Consider the following 24086-nt stretch of genomic DNA (forward strand, 5'->3'; position numbering starts at 1 on the left):
ATTAGTCCATTCCAATAGCAACTTGATTCTTTTTAGAATTAAAGAAAATTCAAAGCACATTTTTTTAATTTCCAGTTTCAGAAACAAATGTTTTATATACACAGTCTTTTTAAAAAATACTGTTTTCACAAGTATATACACAGTCTGAAAAACAGAGTTCAACTTAGAGTTGTATAGTCTCAGAATTAACATAACAAATTATCCATTTATAATATATATCCTAGGTTGAGATTTCCCCAAGTTTATTTTCTCTAATGATTGTGATGGAATGAATATAACCAGAAGTCATATTGTTAAAATAGGACAAGAGAATAAAGTTTTAAACATATCCATTGGTCATATTATAGAAGTTACTCTTAAACACAAAATCACCACTTGAAACTCCTTTGTTACAGGGCTCCTGGATGGCTCAGTCAGTTAAGCGTATGACGTCAGCTCAGGTCATGATCTCTTGGTTCATGACTTAGGCCCCATGTTGAGCTCTGTGCTGACAGCTCAGAGCCTGGCGTCTGCTTTAGATTTTGTGTTTCCCTCTCTCTCTCTCTGCCCTTCCCCCTCTCATGCTCTGTCTGTTTCTCTCTCAAAAAAAAAAAGTTAAAAAACACCCTTCTTTATTGCTTCATAGAAAATATTACTCCATTCTCAGTTTCCTTTATATATATATTTATCACAAAAATAATCCAACTGCCAAATGCCTGTGTATTTTAATCTCTAATTGCATATCAAAATTTCTAGCCCCGAATTTAATATACCAAAATTTGGTTATTTTAGCTGAATCTAACCAGCATTCTGTTGTCATATATCCATTCAATAATTTTATGAAGTGTATTAGTGGAACTAATATTTATTAGTTTATAAGTATTACCTTTTCTAATTTTGGTGGAAGCATTTGCTTTCTTGGTATAACCTTACTTTGACATAGTCTCCTTTGCCCACCAGTTTGAGAAAAGTAAATTGGAGCAGCTTTCTTTTTCATTTAAGTTGTCTCTTGGTTCCTTAGCTGCTCTTAAGCTTCTTTTAGATTTCTACCATCAATAATCTCTTAACATGCTGACAGAGGAAACTATCAAGAGGTATTTTATCTATCCTTATATGAGCTCATTTATTATGTGCTGTGATACAGCTGCAGTAATGTGCTTGTGCATCATCTCAACCTTGTACTGAATGAAAAAAAAGACTCAAAACCTGTAGAAATATTTCTATATTCCATTTCATTACCTAGTGAAGACATTAAATGTAAAAATTCTACATTGCTTAAGATATTGATGTGCCACATTACACAGACGGAGTAGAATACAATTTCACCCTAATAAGATCTTCATGTGAAAAATGTGCCTTTTTCTTGCAACACACTTAAATTATACTCCACAAACTAAATTTTAATAAATATTTAAGGTGAAATGTTAGACTCATCCAAATAGAGTTTAATGGTACTTATCACTCCAGATTTTATAATTATGAATTTTTGTCTTACAAGCACTTATCATATTACTCTTGTTAGCACATAGACAAAGTCAATGTCTATGCTCATTAGCTTTGGGTGTTGTGTCATCTATACATGGGTTGTCCAGGTTTTCTTGACCATAGATTTATTTGTGAAACTTTTGAAACATTTAATCTGGAATCACTCCCCAGAGCACCACTATCAAAGTAACAAAAAAGGGACCTGGGAATCCGAAATTTGGGTAAGCTACCACATTAAGATTAGTATGATCTTAAATCTCAGAAAACTGACAACTGCAGGGCCAACCAGGACATGCACAGTCCCTGGGTTCACCCTGAATAGAGTGCTCCACCCCCAACGCTGGATACCAGGGCACACACAGAACCTACAAAGAGCACACACATATTGTCAGAGCTGGGCTTTTAAAAGATATATATATATATATATATATATATATATATATAATCTGTAGTACTAGCAGAGGAGGAGCAGAGATGGAGTGAGACAGAACTCCAAGCAGGCTCCACACTATCAGCATAGAACCTGACACAGGGCTAAAATATCACCAACCATGAGATCATAATCTGAGCTGAAATCAAGAATTAGTCCCTTAACTGACTGAGCCACGAAGGTGCCCCTGTGAGAGCTGGTGTTTGAACATGGACACATGGTTCTAGAATCATATGTTTAACTTCCATGCTATGCTGCCTCTCTGAGACACAGGTTTCTAAGTTGTGGGTAGAAGTGAAATAATAGCCCCTACCTCTCGGATTTATAACAAAATTTAATAACCATCCCCCTGCCCCCCCCCAAATCCCAAGACAGTGTTAAGCACATTGAAATAAGTAAATAAATAAATGTTAAATTCTAATTTCTGTTTGAAAGTAAACATTACATTTTGAAGATGCTTCATGTTCATAGACAGTCCTCATTACATGTAGGTTTCCTTCAAGCTGTTGAATTGCAAAAAAAAAAAAAAAAAAAAAAAAAAGGCTTGTTGCTCTGGGCTCACAAATATATCTACTGACACAACATGTGAACTGTAGCCAAAGATGTTTATGTATATGCCCACTGCTAAGTCTGTTTGTTTTTTCCCTTATTAAAAATATTTTAATGTTTATTTTTGAGAAAGAGAGAGAGAGAGACAGAGCATGAGTGGGAGAGGGGCAGAGAGAGGGAGACTCCGAATCCAAAGCAGGCTCCATGCTCTGAGCTGTCAGTACAGAGCCCAATGCAGGGCTGGAACCTCTGAACCGGGAGATCATGACCTGAGCTGAAGTCAGATGCTTAACCTACTGAGCCACCCAGGTGCCCCTCAGTCTGTTTAGTTAGAACTTCCTGGTAATTTATCTGCCTTCACTTCCTGTATACATAACATTCTTTACTTATTTTTTCATGGCTTCACTAAATAACCCATTTTGTAAAATCCATTTTGTAAAATTCATGTAATAATTGAATATGAGTGCTTTGTTTTTTAACACTCATTCAACATTTCTCATATATTCACTGAAATTCCTATTCTAGAATGTAATCATTTTGATAATAGGCCTCATTTACTGGGTTAGTTCTTACACAAAACACATAGACCTGTATTAGTAACAGAATAGATATCACAAAAATATTTTGCATATGGGAACAACTGAATTAAAAATAATTGATGGGAGTCATTGATTTGAAATTATATAATATGACATCATGTAAGTTACTTATTTTAAATAGCATTAAAATAATTCTTATTTTTTTAAATATTTACTTATTTATCTATTTACTTGCTTATTTCTTATAAAAAAGAAAAGAGAAGACCCAAATGGATGAAATCACAAGTGAAAGGTGAGAGATCACAAACACCACCACATAAAGAATACTAGAAAAATTATATGCCAACAACCTGGGAAATCTGGAAGAAATGTACAAATTTCTAGAAACACACAAACTACCAAAACTGAAACAGAAAGAAATAGAAAATCTGAACAGAACAGATTCATAACAGGAAATAAATCAAATCAACAATCAAAAATCTCCCAAAAACAAGAGTCCTGGGCCAGATGGCTTCCCAGAGGAATTCTCCCAGACATTAAAAAAACCCAAACAAACAAAAAAACCCCCCCAAAAACCTTAATACATATTCTTCTCAAACTGTTCCAAAAAATTGAAATAAAAGGAAATCTTCCAAACTCATTCTACAAAGCCACCATTACCTTGATTCCACAACCAAACAAAGACTCCACTAAAAAGGAGAATTACAGGCCAATATCCCTGAATACCATGGATGTAAAACTTCTAAACTAAATACTAGCAAATCAAATTCAACAGAACATTAAATTAATTATTGGCCATGATCAAGTGGGATTTATTCCTGGACTATAAGCCTGGTTAAACATTTGCAAATCAATCAACATGGTACATCACATTAATAAAAGAAATGATAAGAATCATATGATCTTGTCAATAGATGGAGAAAAAGCATTTTATAAAATATAGCATCCATTCTTGATAAAAATGCTCAACAAAGTAGGGATAGATGGAACATACCTCCACATCATGAAGGCTGATGGGAGACCCACAGCCAATATCCAATCAATGGGGGAAAATAGAGCCTTTCACCTACATTCAGGAACAAGAGAAAGATGTCCATTTACACCATTACTATTTAACATAGTCCTGTAAGACTCAGGAATCCAATAACAAAAAGAAATGAAATTGGTAATGAAGAAGTCAAACTTTCACTTTTTGCAAATGACATGATACTTATATAGAAAACCCAAAATACTCCATCAAAAATTGCTAGAACTAATACATGATTACAATGAAGTCACAGAATATAAAATAAGTGTACAGAATTCTGATGCATTTCTATACAAAGCAGCAGAAAAAGAAATTAAGGAATTGATCCCATTTGCAATTGTACCAAAAATAATAAAATACCCAGGAGTAAACCTAACTAAAGAGGTAAAAGATCTATACTCTTAAAACTATAGGGCATTTATAAAAGAAATTGAAGAGGACCCAAAGAATGGAAAAGTATCCCATGTTCATGTATTGGAAGAAAAAACATTGTTAAAATGTCCATACTACCTGAAGAAATCTATACACTTAATGAAATCCCTATCAAAATATCACCAGAAATGTTCACAGGGCTAGAACAAACATCCTAAAATTTGTATGAAGCCACAAAATATGCCAAATAGCCAAAGCAATCCTGAAAAAGAAAAAAAAAAAACAACCTGGAGGAATCACAATTCAGAATTTCAAGCTATTTTACAAAGCTGTAATCATCAAAAGAGTATAGTAATGGCACAAAAACAAACACATAGAGCAATGGAACAGAATAGAGAACCCAAAGTGGACCAACAACTATATGTTCCATTAACCTTGGACAAAGCAGGAAAGAATATCCAATGGAAAAAAAACAGTCATTTCCAAATGGTATTTGGAAAACTGGACAGCAACATGCAGAAAGAATGAAACTGGACCACTTTCTCCATACAAAAACACAAATTCAAAGTGGATGAAAGACCCAAATGTGAAACAGTAGACCATCAAAATCCTAGAGGAGAACACAGGCACCAACCTTTTTGAACTTGGCCGCAGCAACTTCTTAGTAGACGTATGTCTGAAAGCAAGGGAAACCAAAGCAAACATGAACCATTGGGACGTCAAGATGAAAACTTTCTGCCCAATGAAGGAAACAATCAACAAAACTAGAAGGCAGCCTATGGAATGAGAGAAGAAATTTGCAAATAACATATCAGTTAAAGGGTTAGTATCCAAATCTGTAAAAATCTAAGCAAATTAAACACCCCCAAAACTAAAACTCAGTTAAGAAATGGGCAGAAGGCATGAATAGACACTTTTCCAAAGAATATATCCAGTGACTAACAGACACATGAAAAGATTCTCCACATTACTCATCATCAGGGAAATACAAATCAAAACCATGATAGGATACCAACTCACATATGTCAGAATGGCTAAAATTAACAACACAAGAAACAATTGGTGTCGGCAAGATTGTGGAGAAAGGGAACCCTTTTGTACTGCTGGTGGGAATACAAACCGGTGCAGCAACTCTGGAGAACAGTATGGAGGCTCCTCACAAAACTAAAAATAGAACTGCCCTACCTACAATCCAGCAATTGCACTATTAGATATTTACTAAAATGAGACAAAAATACAGATTTGAAGGAGTACATGCACCCCCAAGTTTATAAAAGCATTATCAACAATAGCCATACTATAGAGAGAACCCAAATGTCCATCAACTGATGAATGGATAAAGAAGATGTGGTTTATATACACAATGGAATATTACTCAGCCATCCAAAGAATGAAATCTTGCCGTCTGCAAAGATTTGGATGAAGCTAGATAGTATTATGCTAAGCAAAATAAGTCAACCAAAGAAAGAGAAATACCATATGATTTCACTCATGTGTGGAATTTAAGAAACAAAACAGAGCATGTGGGAAGGTGGAGAGAGAAAAGAGGAATAAACCACAAGAGTCTCTTGATAGAAATGAACTGAGGGTTGATGGAGGTGGGTGGGAAATGGGCTAGATGTGTAATAGGTACTAAGGAGGCGGAGGCACTTGTAATGAGCACTGGGTATTGTCTGTAAGTAATGAATACTGAATTCTCCTCCTAAAACCAATATTGTACTGTGTTAACTAAAATTTCAATAAAAATAAATTAAAAAACAATAATTTAAAAAAATAAGTAGACATAAAATTTATATGGAATAAACATGAGAAATTATTTACTATCTTGAATATATTTAGAATTCAAACAGCTCAATAATTTTATATAATTTTTTATACTTCCTGGAAATGGACATATTTAAACTGAGTATATTGTAAACATATGGACATTTTACAATATTAAAAATTTATGTAAGTGGCTAAGCCATCTGGTACAACAAGTTGTTTTTTCATAATACAAGTTTATCAATATACAGGGCCATATATAGCAGAAAAAAATATATAATGATCTATTTAGATCATATCATCCTTTTCAGAAACATGTCCTAAAAGTCAGAAGTTTAAATATACTTTTCATAGTGATAACGATTCACTGATCAAAATGAAAGTGAAATCAATGATATAATAATTTAAATCTGAGCCTATGAGTAAAAACTATCAAAATAAAACTATAAACAATGATAAATAATACCATCTTATACATTGCCTTAATATTCTATCATTAAAATGACTATTTGATATATTATTTAAATGTATGGTTCCCCCAAGGAACCATGTTTAAGGACATTTCTTATATCTTTTTGTCAGAATTTAGCCCATGCGTTATTTTTTCTATCATGGAAAATTAATTAATGAGTAAATGGTTAAGTAGGACATTTAAAATGAATGCAGTGGGAATTTCTGAGGTTTCCAAGACGCACGAGCCCAGTATAGTCTACCTTTGCCAATAACAACTCTCAAAAATTAAGATTTTGAAAGTCATGTATTTGAAGACTCCGAAAATAAATCAAAGTAGGTGGATGGGATGTGGGGGGGGGGGGATTTGAACTAAGTGACTCCCACTGGAGAGACTTTTCTCTTTTGTTTTATTTTTATTTTTTCTTACTTTCTATTCTGGCATTGATCCAAGATAAATCCCTTGCAAGGTAGTGACAGCCTTTAAAGGCAGCAAAAATTCTGATAGTTTTTGGCCAGAAAATTAGAAAAGATGTCCCTGTGAACTGCAGATTGTAGAAAGAGTCCTTATGATTATCTTTGCCATCATTATTATTATTTTAATTAATGGGCTTCCTCTAGGGTAATTTTAAGTGTACAGAAAAATTGAGTGGAAGGTATAGAAAATTCCATTTATCATTCCTCTCATGATCTTTCTCTCTTTGCAGTTTCTCCTCATATTAACATCTTGCATTAGTTAAAATTTATGAGTCAATATTGATGTATCATTATATACTAAAGTCTATCGATTACATTAGGGTTCATTCACTGTGTTGTACATTCTGTGGATTTTGTTAAGTGTTTAATTACACACATCCACTATTACAGCATTATACAGGATAGTTTCACTGTCCCAAAAGTCCTCTGTGTTCTATATATTCATCTCTCATTCCCTCCCCAAACCTCAACCCCTGGTAACTACTAATTTTTTTCACATCTCTATGATTTTTTTTTCTTTTCCAGAATTTCATATACATTGTCTCATTCAGTATGTACCATTTTCAAATTGGCTTCTTTAAGTTAGCAATATGCATTTAAGATTCCTTCATATTTTTGTGACTTGGTAGCTCATGTCTTTTTATTGCTGAATAATATTCCACTGCAAAGGTATTTCTTGGTTTATACATTAACCTACTGAAGGCCATCTTAGTTGCTTTCACATTTAAGCAATTCTTTTTTTTTAATGTTTTTTTAAAATTTATTTCTGAGAGATAGCACAAGCAGGGGAGGGTCAAAGAGAAAGAGGGAGAGAGGGACATACAGACTCTGAAGCAGGCTCCAGGCTCTGAGCTGGCTGTCAGCACAGAGCCCTATGTGGGGCTCAAACCCACAAACCATGAGATCATGACTTGAGCCGAAGCCGGACACTTAACTGACTGAGCCACCCAGGCGCCCCTAAGCAATTCTAAATAAAGCTTCTTTGAGCATGCGGGCATAAGATTTTGTGTGGACACAGGTTTTCAACTCATTTGTGTAAATACCAAAAAGCATGATTATTAGATTCTACCTTAACAGTATGTTTACTTTTATAAGAAGCTGGCAAACTGTCTCTAAATGGTTTGCATCGTTTTCCATTCCTGCCAGAAATGACTGCGAGGTCTTGGTGCTATACATCCCTCTCAGCATTTGGTGTTGTCAGTGTTTGGATTTTAGCCATTCCAATAGCAATATCTCATTAGTGTTTTATTTGCAGCTCCCCAATAACAAAATGTTGAGCATATCCCGACATGCTTATTTTCCATCTCTACATCTTATTTGGTAAAATGCCTGTTTAGGATTTTTTGCCCATTTTAAAATTTTATTTTTTTTCTTTACATGTAATTATGAACTTATATCAAAATTTTTAAAGAAAATGACTTTGTGTATATCTCTAAAATTTATAGGAAAGACAGAGAATTTTGGCTGATTAAGCTTTGGTTGCTGCCTTTAAATAGAACCACTAATTGACTCATTAAATTTGGAATCGGAGAATGTGGATGAAAGATATTAGAAAAATAGGGAAATATGAGATTTCCATGGGCTTGATTAGAAGCATGCAATGAATAGGATCAATCTATTCATCCTTCTCATTTTATGGGAGAAAATAAATGCCAACTGTATTAATTGACTAGCTCAATATCATTTTTATTCCTCAGGATCTTATAGTGATAATACTTCTGAAGTGTTCATTTTCCTTAAATCAGAACTTTTGTCTTTTAACCTCTCTAAGCTCTATTATTGTCATCATGAGAGTCAGAAATCAATAGGTGACGTCTAATGAGAGATTGTAACTTTTTGGCTTCATTATATAGATCATTAAATTGGCTAGCAAGTTTGCTACATTTTCATGGAGGTTTTAAGGTCATTTGTCCTTTTTAACATGAAGATCAAATGAATATTCCTTTATTTAAGTGAGTAACCAGCATAGATAAGCACATTTAATTATAGATTTAATTTGTGTCTCTTTTAAAGTAATAGTTCCTTTTATATGTTTGCAATTTCTGTCCCACGGAGCTTTCATTTTCAAATTCTTTAATTTCTGAGAACATTTTATAACATATTTTATTCTTGTAATATATGATGCCTTATATTCCTCTATTCCTTTCCTTTTTTTTTTTTTTTTTGGCCAAATCAAATTAATTTAACACTTAAGTTCTATTTGTCTGAATGTTTTGATGGCCCAGTTCTGATGAGCTCTTCTACCTAATAGATATAGGCACAGAAAACAGTATAAATGCCTGAGTGTAACTTATTTATATGTCAAACCAGAGAAGACTTCCTTTTCTAACTTTTATGAGTCTAATATGGAAAATGGAAGTGCTAGAAAAAGAATATCAATTTATAAACATGAACCAGTTTTAATAAATTAGCCAAGAGTATAACAGAATCATAGATGCATGGTTTTTAATTTTGTATTATATTTTATTTTATTTAACTTTCAAACATAAGGAAATATTCACGTATAATCTGAGAATGAACAAAGCCTGGTTTGCATTCTTAACAATGTCTTAGGGCTGACCAAGCGATAGTGATGGTTGTTTTTTGGTCCAGGAATGATGATATTTTGTGAAGTTTAGTGTGGCCCAACTTATTATATCTTGAAGCTTTTCTTATTGGCTGTTTAACATTATAGCATAAAAATTGTTTATCTTGAGTACTGAAACTGACTGACAATTTGTGACTACATAGAGAGTGGTGCTGATGAAAATTTTAATGTCTCAGCCGAGTTTATTGGGCCGTAAGTGTCCCTAAGAGGCAATGCCATTCCATGTGTCACATATTTAGTGAGCGTAATCACAGGTGAATTCTACCAGATAATTACACTAGATAAGAGCATCTAAATAGACAAAGAACTTAAAAAATTCATACATAAAAGCAAAGATCATATCATTCCTATTTGATATACAGAGAGATTGGTGTGTAGAAAGGCCCCAAGAGATACACTTTTCTGTGCTTGTAAAGATGCTAGGATCCTTTGATGGAAAATTAGCTTGGTAGCCAATATGTTCTTTTCTTTTCCCCTGTACAGAGCTGTTTTTAAAATATAAAAGTCTAATCCATCTCCTGTTTCTATAACAAGTAGAATACATGAAAAAAAGTTACTTACCTACCACCTGAGTTCAGAGAAGCACTACTCTGCATTCAAACGCCCTCAGTGTGGGTCTCCTACGATGGCTTAGAGGGATCACAAAATCACATGGCATCTACCTGTGGGAAAACGAACAATTTCATATGTATAGCCAAACCTACCATTCCAAAGAAGTATCTGTTCAGGTTCATTCCAAAGTATCAAGCCCATTATATATATAAGTCACTCAATAAGTCTTAACGCATCTAAAATGTTATAGATGTCAGCTTCCAGAACAAAGTCTAGTATTGGTGCTATACAGTTTTATTTACTTTGTTTACAAAATGCCATTATTGAAGACAAGAAAACCTAGAAAAAAGTATAAAAACAAATGTGAAACCCTCTTCCAAGGGTTCAACTTAGAAAATTCAGGTAATATAAATTAATCACACCACCAGACTTTATTTGCCATATTCTTGATTACAAATAATGAAAGATTCTCTTTCTTATGAAATCTTAATTGTATTCTACTGCTCTACTCCCTTTCAGGAAAATGTCATAAAGAATAAGGAAAATAAAAGGATGTTTGTTCTCTAGGAGGATTGTTATTTACCAGGCCAGTTAATATATTATTTTTTTCCTGAACATGTAAAGAAGCAAGATGGGCAATATGTGTATGCTTTCATCATTCAAATTTATTTCTTTTATCTCATTACTGCAGATGAGATCATCATTACATCATTACAGATAATGAAATAATTTTTCATTATCTGTAACCAATAAAAAAACATGGCTCTTCATTTATGTAAGTTTTTGACTGTCATAACATTTATTTTATGAACTATATATAATACAATTAGTATAAAATCTTTCAATGTATTGATTTTAGTTTTGGCACAATTCTGTCTGAGCAGTATGTGTCAGTAAGAGCCACTGTGCAAGTGCCTTTTCCTACTCATACCTTCTGCTTTAACTACCATGTCAAAAACTATTTAGTTTATATGCTCAATTTACAGCGTACTATTTAAAATAATTCTTAAAAGTTCTCCAGGTTGGATATGCAGTGTTCCCATTTTTTCTATTACTTGAATTCAATATTGTATACTACTGTCTTACATAACACAGGGCATTATGGTTTTCTGGGTTGTCATACAGATTTCACTTTCTGCTTCTTCATCTACAGTCTCGTGTATTTTATATAATGTAGCCTAAGTGGTTCTTCCCAAATATGAATATGATGCACGTTCTGTTGCTTAAAACCTTGCTTGCTCTCATAATTCTAATATGATCAGCAATTTCTATGGTATATACTACGTCTTTACCTTCTCAATTTTCTCCCACACATTAGATACAAGATATATTTAATATTCCTCTTCCAAAAAGGTCTCATTCCTAGATTACCTTTATTCCTTCCACCAGGAAAGCTATTATTCTATGCGCCTGGGCAACTGCTTTCCATGGGACATATCTCAAATTTGATAATTCTTTTCCCAGAAGACTAAAATATTCTTCTCTAATACCTTCTACTATATGTGTGTCTTGTTAGACTGTTGAAATGAAACTTCCTTCTTCCTTTCCATTCATTCCTTACATTAAAATTTTTGATGTATTGGTTATGTAGTTTGTTGGTGCAAATTGGGAAGTTGGATAGTCTTAGTTGGATCCTAATTTCTACCCATGAGCCCCAATTTGCTGCAAATAAAACTGCAGCCTAAATACAAATAGGTGAAAGTCAAGTAAATTGTGCTTCTAGACAAGTAGACAAGTCTCCTTTCTCTCCTATTCAGCCAGATTACTGCTCTAAGTCTCTCCTGCATTAGAATGTGGACTTCACTCCAGTCCTAGATCCTGGGACTATAAGTCAACTCATTTTTCCTTTTGTTCTTTTTTTTTTTGAATGTTTATTTTTGAGAGAGAGAGAGAGACAGAGCATGAGTGGAGGAGGGGCAGAGAGAGAGGGAGACACAGAATCTGGAAGCAGGCTCCAGGCTCTGAGCTATCAGCCCAGAGCCCAAGGTGAGACTTGAACTCACAAACCATGAGATCATGACCTGAGCCAAAGTCCTAAGCTTAATTGACTTAGGCACCCAGGCACCCCACTCATTTTTATTTTCTAAACCAAGTATACTAGATGCCAAGTTAATGTTTTTTTGTGAAGTCATAGGTGAATTAATAACAATAAACCTAGTTTGGCCATTTACAATGGAAATTTAATGTAATTAATAATAAACTACTGTGGGGAGCCAGAAGAATGGAGATTAGCCGCCTATAGGCAGGGGAGCACCACTCCCTGTCAGAGGAGAAGCCAGAAGATCAAAGATCAACCGCCTGCAGGCAGGGTAGTATCAGCCCCTCAGGCGCTGTGCTAAAACACTTTAGGTTGGTTCCTCTTTTACTCCAGCCTTAATCCCTTAACCCTGTTTCCTAGCAACCGACCTAGGTCAGCTGCCTTGTTTTCCCGCCTCGAAACCTTTATAAGATATGGTGTTTTCTCAATAAAGAAGAAGAGGCTTGATCAGAAACCGTGTGTTGCTTCCACTCTCTGTGTCTCCCTCCTGCCCTATTTCTCTCTCCCCCCCTCAGGAACGGACCCACAAGGATTTAACGCTCCTCCGGCCAGGGTGGGACTCGACAAACTACAACCTGGCATTTTCTAACAAGTTTAGGAAGTGCTTTTAATAATTAATATAAATCATATAATGACCTATCATAAAAATATAGACAATAGATTATATTGAAATTGTTCATTTTGCATCAGGTTTTGATATCTTTTATCAAAAGTCTCAAAGCCATAAAAGTATTCTGTGTGACCCATTGATAGCTACTGACTAAACTACAGTTATAGGTATGGAGACCAAAGACAGGAATCAGAAATTTAGCAAAAGATAATTTTCCTCCATATAATATTTTCCTTTGATATGTGTCCCTCAAAATAAGCCAGCTTACATAGTGATGTGGACTAGTAGAGATAAAGGTGAAAATCCTTCAAGATCATTCAATTTAAAGAATATTTAATGATGCAATAAACTAAAAAATAAAACCGTATGACATTTATTTGCAATTTTATTTATTTTTTTCTATTCTGGTAGGAAACTTTAAGGGTAATGATTAATAAGGTAATTGAAACATACTAATGTTTTATGTGTAAAATGTGAAACCTGTCAAGATTGACTTAGACTGGAAAGGTCATCTTTTTTCCCTCCAAACTAGTTCCTTATAGTCTTTATAATCACATTCTGAAACATCCAGAAGGTATCATGATTATTTTTATTATAATAGTTCTCTTATATTCAAAAGAATTTCTATTGTTAGAGAATAGAACAATGAGAAATCCAAAGTTCACATAAATGCAGCTTCTAAAATCTGAATCTTTTCATACATTTTGTGATAAAACCACTTAAAATAACTAGGAAAGCATATATTATCACACACACTTTAAGCATAACAATGAGACAAAGAATATCACAAGTTTCAAATTACCTGTGAGTGAGAAAATAAATCCAAATTTAGCAGGCCAGTTCCAATAACCTGAGGATGGATTGGGACTAAGCATTTCTTTAGTAAAGAGAATTTTAGAAAATTCTCAATGATAGTGTGGGAAGAGTACCAGATTGAGAGTAGGAGGGATGATTTATGAGAGAGAGAAGGGCATTGGAGACTGCAGGAAAGAGAAAGGAGGAAAGAAGAGAAAAAATTTAAAAGGCCTATAACATATCACAGGCAAACAAGAATATCGTTGATTGTACCAACAAAAGAGAGAAGCTTTCAACTGAGAGCTAGTAGTTAAGTAACCTCACTCACAGTTACCTGAATTCTACATTAATTGAAAGTCTACAGAAATGTAATATTTCAAATATATATAGTGACTATATAAAGAATATATACGGGTACAATAAAAATAGAAAATTAAAATACTTCAGATGATAAAGGTTCACTCATAGCCATGCATGAACTACGTACCAAACCCTAACATGATTAAGTATCACTAAAAATAATTTTAAAATATTAAAATAAAATCCTCTCAATTTATAAATATAAAAATTCAAACAAAATCTGACAAAATCTAACAAAAAGAAAATAAAAGAAAGGAAAAAAAATGCGAAACTTTACATTGGAGAAACTGGCAGACACTGCTTTAACCAGACAAGCAGCAGTGAGTCGTGGTAATGTTATGTACACCTTCTCATAACGTGATGAAAAGGGCACTTCAGCTCTATGGTATTATTCTTAAAAAATCTATGACACCAGAGTAATGATGAGAACATGTCAGGCAAGCCAAATTGAGAGACGTTTTACAAAATACCAAATATATTTCAAAAGTGTTAAGGTTGATATAAGTGAATATGGTACAGTCTTTATGGAAAAAGGTATGGAGGTTCCTCAAATATATAAATACAATACTGCCACATGATCTAGTAATCCCACTTCTGGGTATTGATTTAAAATAATTAAAATGAGGATCTCAAAGAGATATCTGCATTCCTATGTTTATTGCAACATTATCTACCATACCAAGGTGTGAAAACAATCCAAATGTCCATTGACAGATAAATGGATAAAGAAAATGTGGCATATATACAATTAAATATTTTTCATCCTTTAAAAGGAAGGAGATTCTGGGGTACCTTGGTGGCTCTGTTGGTTAAGTGTTTGATCGTTGGTTTAGACTTAGGTCATAATCTCATGGTTTGTGAGATCAAGCCCCACATGGAGCTCTGCATTGTCACTGTGGAGCCTCCTTGGGCTTCTCTCTCCCTCCGTGCCTCTCTCTCACTCTCTCTCCAAATAAATAAATAAATAATAAACAAATAAATAAATAAATGGAAATCCTGCTACTTCTGACAACATGAATGAACTTGAGGAACGTTAGGATAAGTTAAATGACCCAGTCATAGAAGGAAAATACTGCATAATTCCACTCATTTCAAGTATCTTAAATAGTAGAACTCACAGAAATTTAAAATGTAATGGTGTTTGCTAGAGGCAGGAAAGTGGTAGAAGTTGGGAGTTGTTGCTCAGTTAGTATAAAGCTTCAGTTATGAAAGATTGGTAACTTCTAGAGCTCTGCTGTGCAACAGAGTGCCAACAGTTAACACTACTCTAGTGTGCCCTTCAAAATTATAACTAGGTAGATCTCATGTCAAATGTTCTTATCATTAAAAAGCTAAGCAAAAAAATTTTTTTAAAAAAGGAGACCTAAGTAAACTTTTAGTGGTGATGAATATATCCTTTTTCTGGTGGTAGTGATGGCTTCGTGGGTGTATGCATTATGTGCAAAGTCATCAACTGTACATATAAAATATATGCAGTTTTGAAGCTCAATAAAGATGTCAAAAATAAAACTACAGAAATGGCCACATATTGGAGAAGTGTAAGGGGTTATGCTACATTGGATACTGGAACAGAAAAAAGATATTAATGGAAAAATGTGCAGTTCCAATAGAGTGTGAAGTTTATTTAGTAGTGATATTCCAATGTTAATTTCTTTAATTCAATTTTAGGTTGCCATAGTTCAGTAAAAGACCATTAGAGAAGCTGAGTAAAGAGTATACAGGAAATCTTTGAACTAGTTTTGTAACATTTTTATGAATCTAAAACTATTTCAATATGAAAAGAAACAGAACTTAGGAAAGAAAATAATGAAAAATAATCCTTTTAGAAATAAAGATAAAAATCACTAAGATGCCAAGTAAGAAAGACACAACTGAAAAAGGTAATTAAAGGTATTGAGGAAAGGCATGCAGTAGCCAAGAAAATAAAAACAAAATAAAGAAATATTAACAGAAATAAATGGATAAGGTAGAAGATAGGGAAAATAAATTCAATAAAACAAAACTGCAGTATCAGGAGGTAAATCACAGATTTTAAACTATAATTTTAAATTGTTGCTAGAATTATAAGAAAACTTAATCTACATATTAAAAAGACTCAGAGCTCAGATATATTAGTAAATTGCTATCTTTAAAAGTAAAGAACATTCTACAGAGCCTCCAGTTGAGAAGACCCAATTATTTGCAAAAGAAAGAAATGAGGTTAGCAAGAGACTTTTCAAAAGCAACAAAGTAAGATAACATTAATACAAAATTTTAAGAAACTCAGAGAAATAAAACTTGAGCCAAGGTTTTTGTATCTAACCAACTTTTTCTTCATATACTTAGGCAGTAGGAAAGAATTTATAAAATTAATCAGCTAATTCTGCATGTAGGAATTTTTCTGGAAGAATCCACTAGAAGATAAATGTCAATTATCCATGTCTGAGAAAACTTCAACAAATTGGCTGATTGTAAGCATTTCATTAAAAATCAGAAGAAAATAAATTTTGATCCAAGAACAAAGAAAAGACTACAAATTTTTATGCTCTCTCATGTACGACAGGTGGGAATGTATAATGGTACAAACACTGGAATACAGTTTGCCAGTTTCTTTTTTTCAGCTTTATTGAGGTATAAATTGACAAAATTGTGTCTTTAAGTGTGCAATGTGATGATATTTGCAAGGTGGTTAAGTTCTACAGATCTGTTTTACAACATAAGCCTATAGTTAATAATATTGTATTGTGTGCTTAAATATATTTATTATGAAAGTAGGTCTCATGTTAAATGTTCTTACTACTAAGACACAAAATAATTTAGGGGCACCTGGGTGGTTTAGTTGGTTAAGCATCCGACTTCAGCTCAGGTCATGATCTCACGTTTCGTGATTCAAGCCCCATATTGGGCTCTGTGCTGACAGCTTGTAACCTGGAGCCTGCTTTGGATTCTCTCCCTCTCCCTCCCTCCCTCCCCCCCCCCCTCTCTCTCTCTCTCTCTCTCTCTCTCTCTCTCTCTCTCTCTCTCTCTCTCTCTCTCTCTCTCTCTCCCCCTGTCTCTGTCTCCCTCCCCTCGCCCTATCTTCTGCCTGCACTCTATCTCTCTATCAAAAATAAGCAAACATTTTTTAAAAAAAATATAACAAAATAAGAGACACAAGAAAGCTTGTATGTACACATTGTGAAAGTTTGTACCCTTTTGCCAACCTCTCCCTATTCGTCCCATCCCCCAGCCTCTGGTAGCCATTTTTCTAATCAATGTTTCTACAAGTTTGACTTTTTTTTTTTCCATTTTTAGATTCCACATATAAGTGAAGCTATGCAGTATTTTTGTTTGTCTGGCTTACTTCACTTAGTGTAATGCCCTCCAGTTTCATCCAAGTTGTCATAAATTAGAAGGTTTCTTTCTTTCTTAAAAATTATGCAGGAACTATAATATGATTCTGTTATACTTATATACCAGGTTTTCTTTATCCATTCATCCACCAGTGGACACGTAGACTGTTTTTATAACTTGACTATTATGAATAATTCTGCAGTGAACATGGGAGCGTAGATATCTCTCTTAAATATGTTGTTATTTGGCTATATATTCAGAATTGGAACTGCTGAATCACATGGTAGTTTTATTTTCAATTTCTTAGGAATCTTCATACTATTTTCCATACTGACTGTCCCAGTTTACATTCCCGCCAATGTTATACAAAGGTCTCTTGTTGTTTGTTTGTTTGTTTGGAGAAGAAATGAGTGAATGAATGGGGAAGAGGAAGAGAGAGAATCCTAAACAGGCTCTACTCTGTCAGCACAGAGCCTGATGTGGAGCTTGAACTCACGAACCACAGGATTATGACCTGAGCTGAAACCAAGAGTCGGATGCTTAACTGTCTGAGCTACCCAGGCACCTGTCGGTTCTCTTTGATTTAATCCTTGCTAGCAGTTCTTATGTCTTGTTTTTTGATAATAGCCATGTAACAGACATGAGGTGATATCTCTGTGTGGTTTGATTTGCAATTCTCTGATGACAAGTGTTGTGCCCCTTTTCATGTACCTATAAACAATGTGTATGTCTTCCTTAGAAAAATGACTATTTAGGTCCTTTACCCATTATTAAATTGGGTCATTTTCCTGCTATTGCATTGTATGATTTTCTTATATATTTTGGATATGAAAGATCAAATATTTTACAAATACAATTAGAAACATTTTCTCCCAGTTCTTAGATGCCTTTTACAAATATAATTACAAACATTTTCCTTTGCTGTGCAGAACCTTTGTACTTTGATGTATGCCCACTTGTTTATTTTTGCTCTTGTTGCCTCTTTTTTTTAATGTTTATTTATTTTTGAGAGAGACAGAAAGAGAGAGCAGGGGAGGAGTCGAAAGAGAGGGAGAGGGAGAATCCCAGCAGGCTCCTCACTGCCAGTGCGGAGCTCAACACAGGGCTCGAACACATGGACTGTGAGATCATGACTGAACCGAAACCACAAGTTGGACACTTAGCTGACTGAGCCCCCTTTTTTTTGTTGTTGGAGTTGCCATTGTTATTGAGGTCTCACCCAAAAGAAAACATTGCCAAGACCCATGTTAAGAAAACTATCCTTTATGTTTTCTTCTAAGAGTTTTTATGTTTTTAGCTTTTATGTTTAAGTTTTTAATTCATGCTGAGTTCACTTTTGAATACGGTGTAAGATGGTGGTCCAGTTTCATTCTTCTCTATGTGGCCACCCAGTTTTCCCAACCTCATTTATTCAAGAGACTATCCTTTTCACGTTGTATATTCTTAGATCCTTTGTTGAAAAATAATTGACCATATGTGTATAAGTTTATTTCTGGGCTTTCCATTCTGTGTGGTAGTTACTAAAAAAGTTAAAATATACAACTACCATATCAGTCAATTCCTATACTTTTACTTATTTACCTACGAGACATGAAAACATATGTCCATAAACTGACATGTGGCTATTTCAACTTGCAATAGCCTGAATCTGGAAACCATCCGAATGTTCCTCAATGGATGAATGGGTAAACTTTGTAATACAGGCATAAAATAAAATACTAATCAGCAACAAAATGAATAAACTATGGATACATTCAACAATATGACTGACAGTCAAAATAATTGTAAGTTTAAAATTCCAGGCCAAAATAGGTGCAAACTGAGTAATAATTAATTGTATTACAGTCTTAGAACATTAAAACTAGCCTGAGCTGAAGTAGAGCAGTGTTTGCCTATGACTAGGGTAGTACGAGTTGAAAAAAGACATGAGCAAAGAATTGCAAAAGGGCACTGGGAAACCTTTGCAAGTGATAAGCATGTTAATTTTTGTGATTACAGTGACAGTTCTATAAATTTACAGATTTATGCTTTACATGTGAGCAAATGATTGTATATGTCATGTGTAACTCAAGCACTGGTTTTAAGTATAGTAAGAAGTGACGGATCTGTGAGTCAGAAAAAAATATTTACTTGTCTACTTAAAACAATAGTCTGGGGAATGCATGTGATTGTAATTTATTCATAGGTAGCATGTACAAGTTTCAAATCAATATGTCGATCTTGAAATGTCATTATTTATACCATATTTTGCCAATAACACTTCATGAAAAAAATGTCACACACATCACCAGGATGCTATTTCCAAATGCAACTAACTGTTGGCAGAACCTTAAGGGGAATCTCTAAGCTATTCTACATTTTTTTTCCTATGATTCCCTAATTCTTCTAACAATGCACAATGAAATTATAAAGTGTGAGTTTAAAATTTGAAGTAAATGTCATATTTTTGTTGCAACATCCAATAGACATAGAATTAACTTAGTATATATTTCAATTTTAATTAATTTTTCATTATTGGGGCATGATGAAAGTGCTAGTTTTTATTTAATATACACATCTGTTTATTGATCAATCCTTTTGGAGGTAGAGATTTAGTTTAATAATATGAAGTCATTCACAGGCAAATGACTTAATTTAATTTCCTGTTGAAAATAACAGTTATAAAAGACATTAAAGTGTATCTAAGGAAATGACTAATGAATCATAAAATTACTCTTTTTATTTGATAGAATAAGTGCATTTCGTATTTTAAAAAATTAGCAGGCCAATTTATATTTCTTGTAATAAGAACAGCAAACCGATTCCCAAAACATGGTTTAACTTAAACTGTCCTACTTTTGACTGCATTGATCCTTGTTGTCAACCTTTCTGGTTGCTGTAGCAACATTCAGCAGCTGGCTAAGAACAGAGTCTATCCATGTAAAGTTTCATAGTTGAGAAATAATGCTGCTGTAAATGAATCTCTGACCTTTATCATAAGCAGAACGATTCAGTTAAATATTAACATGCTCAGTACTTAAGATTCTCTTGATTAATTGGGTTGGAGGTTATTAAATTCTGGATATTCATTTGACTATATTACTTCACACAATTTACTTCTATGTCCTCTTATCTGAATACATTAGAATGTCGGATTCCTTGAATGTGTTGCATTAAATCTAAATTATCTTTTAAATGACTTAAAAATTGGATCTAAAAAAACTACCATGACCTTTGGAATTTTGTTTTTCTGATATCTCAGTGAATCAGTACTTGCATTAATGTGTGTTGGTCGTGGAGTGAGCAAGTTTTGGGAATGTATATATAAAATGTAATTTAAACATTATGAAAATATATCCTACACACCTTCTAAGGAACTGCTTTGTGATTATTAACCTTCCTTATTGGTGACACATTCTAGTTTAAAACTCTATAAGTCACAAATGTAGACATAGATATAGATACACACACTGACAAGGGAATATATATATTAGATAGTTATGGTTTCTTGCATACATTAACTTGAGGAGATAGAAATAGTTATGATTTGGAATTCTATTTAGACTAAAATTTTAATTCAACCTGTCCCACATTATAAACATATCTTGTAATACAAAATTATTTTTTAGTATTTTCAATGTATACCTAATATGGTTTATTGGGTGTTTAATGTAGCTTTCACTGTTAAATCGAAGAATGCAAACTTCAAAACCTCAAGTACTTGTATTATATTTTACAAAAACATAATCAAATTCCTCTCTCCCCTTTCTTAATCTTTTGAGCATCTTGGCAAATATATCTTCAGCTAACAACAGCTGAAAACTTGTATAACTCAAATGGAATGACTCCTGGCATAATCATTTTCCAAAGTGAAGTGTCCAATCTACACTTACAGACTTAGTAGGATATTTTTTCCTCATGCACCATTACACAGTTTATAGTTATGACCAGTGAAATATTCACATTTTAAGGGGCAGAATTTGTGTTTTAGGGAAGCTTTTGCAAGTACTACCATTGTTTTTATACTTATCCTTCACAGTGCTCCAGATACTCTTGTTCCAATTAAGAATAAGAAATGGAAAGTGACAAATTGTGCCAAAGAAAACAATTACAAGGCATGTACATATTGATCTTTGAAGACATAGCTACAATTACTCAGAAAATATGGTTCTGATTAATTAAATGATTCCCAATATATCACCTATTTTCTGCACATTATTTAAACTTAAAATGACTACTTAATAGCTATGTTTCTTTAAGAAACTACAATTAAATTAATCTGAGAAAATCAGAGTTTTATACTTATAGACAGAGATAAAACACAGATGATAGGTAGGTGATATATCGATTGATCAATTGATGGAATGATAGATAATTAGTGTCAAGAACTCTCGTCTTACCATTATTCCAACTCCGTGTGAATTTCAATGCATTTTTTAACAAGCATGATAATAATAATGATAAATAACAATTAAAATAAGTCATAGAGATTATATTTAGTAAAAGGAAAATCTAGGCTTATATACATACTATGTAATATTGATCAATAAATTTAAAGTTTCCAAACTTCTATTTCATCATAATGTAAAGTGGGTAAATACTGACCTCATGTTTTATAGGTCAACATATAATGTTACTGAAGCATTTAAGGATATGAGATATGGAACAATTACTCTTTAGTAAGTGGTATTTTTGTAATGATGATCTTGAAAACAAAGATGATGATTATAGGGGTTCACATGATCATTAATTCCCAGAACTTGGATTTCATAGTGTATGGATAAGGTAAGAAGGAGTCAACATAGAATGACTACTTTTTTGTTTTTTTATGTAAATAGAACTTAAAAAAATTGACCTCTATCTAAATCAATATTTAATTCACAAAAGACATTTGTCCATTTCAAAATAATACAAACACAATCTCAGAGTAAAAGATATATTCCTTATCCTTACGATTGATTTATGCTTGTCTAGTACACAATAGTTATAAAATTAAATTTGTTAGAGTGCTTGATTAATAGATATTTATCCCAATAGTCTGTAAACTTTATATGGATAAGAATTTTTTGTTTGTTTGTTTTATTCCACATTTTATTGTGAAGCCAAAAAGGTTGGTATATATTAAAGAACCAGTAGTCTATTGTTAATAGATAAAATGTTTGCAGTAAAGTAAATAATGAATAAAATAAAAATAAAATTTAAAAATAGACTATAATGACTTGACAATAAGGCAAAATTTAAAAGTTATATTTTAAGTTCTCTGAAAAAATGAGTTTTATAAGATATTTCTCCAAACAGAGAAAAGGAAAGTTCAAGAAAAAAATTAGTCAAAATAAACTATTTCTATGTTTAGTATTACACGATAATCAACAATTTTATATTAAAAATGTATTTAACAATGACCAATTGATTAAAGTCATTTTATTTAATAAGCAATATTAAGTTAATTACATAACACACAAAAATGAATTAAATCTCTGTTTTAAATGTTTACCAATGTTATTATTTATTGAAATATATTTCACTGTCCCCAATGAAAATAAGGTAGATATTTTCAGTGTGATATCGGAGTGCTCTAATCTCCAACAAATCATTTTTCCCAGGTGTCAACCTCAAGGCAATGATTAACGACATACTAATAAAACTAACTTTGGCAGCCTGAAACTAAAATGTCATTTCTATGAGTAAGAATGATTTTCCACTAAATAGAGCTTTCTGTCAGTAATAAGTTGCTCACTGGACTATTTTAAATGTTTTAAAAGCAACCAAAAGCAAAAATAGTATATTTTGGAATTATGTCGATGATGGAGTGATTTTTTTTTTCTTTTGTTTTTTTGGCTTAAGTCTTACCTCATTTTTGGTTTAAAATTGCCTGGAGAAATAACTATTATCAATCACCAATTATAATTGGATTTATACATTGCCACAGAGAAGCCAAACAATCATAGGAGTAAACATGTGTATCTCTCAAGAGATTATTTCTATCTCAAGGGCTTATTTCCTTATTTCTCTTTTTTATTTTTCCTTAAGAAACCTACCTTTATATATACCCAAATCACCTCCCCCTCCCTCCTCATAGACATTTTCAGATTAATCTACTGTAATTGACCTTGTTCATATTAGTGGCATCTACTTTAATTGAAATAACTTTTATTTCATCTTAATTTTTTAATTGTTAAAGCTTAAAAAATCATACTATAGGATATTCAGTTGCAAAATAACATGATCACCTTTGAAAAAGCTGATACATTTCCCTTCTGTCTTAGATCTTAACATTTTAAGTCCTAGCTGCCTTGGGAGTTCTCTCATGCTTTTAAATAAATGGTTTTGAATTTTTGTCCAGTACGTCAAATTGGCTGGTCTGCAGTAGACTGAATCACCATTAGTAAAAAAGAAATCTCACAGAAATGACTCTTGAGGAGTAGGAAACAAGGCTATGGTCTGTGTGAGGATGAAAATTAGAAATAGGACTTCTTTTCCTCATAAAATTGCAATCCCAAAAAAAGGCACAATCTTGGCTTTTAGAAAAACAAATATGTAAATCTACCATTAACAAGGAGAAAGAAATAGATAACTTGCTGATTTGATCCTGATGCCAGGTGTAGGGGGACCCAAGAGTATGTAGTCAAATCTCTGCTTATACTATGTATTAGGATCCAATGGGGGAAATAAAAAGCTGAGAAGCTAACCAAATGTTGTCTAAGTTGGCAGTTTTTTCCTTCATTGTTCAAAGTCAGCTCCCTTAGGGGACATATTCACTAAGACTAGATTTCCATATAGA

The sequence above is a fragment of the Suricata suricatta genome, chromosome 15, assembly GCF_006229205.1.
Source record: "Suricata suricatta isolate VVHF042 chromosome 15, meerkat_22Aug2017_6uvM2_HiC, whole genome shotgun sequence".
NCBI classification, from domain to species: Eukaryota; Metazoa; Chordata; class Mammalia; order Carnivora; family Herpestidae; genus Suricata; species Suricata suricatta.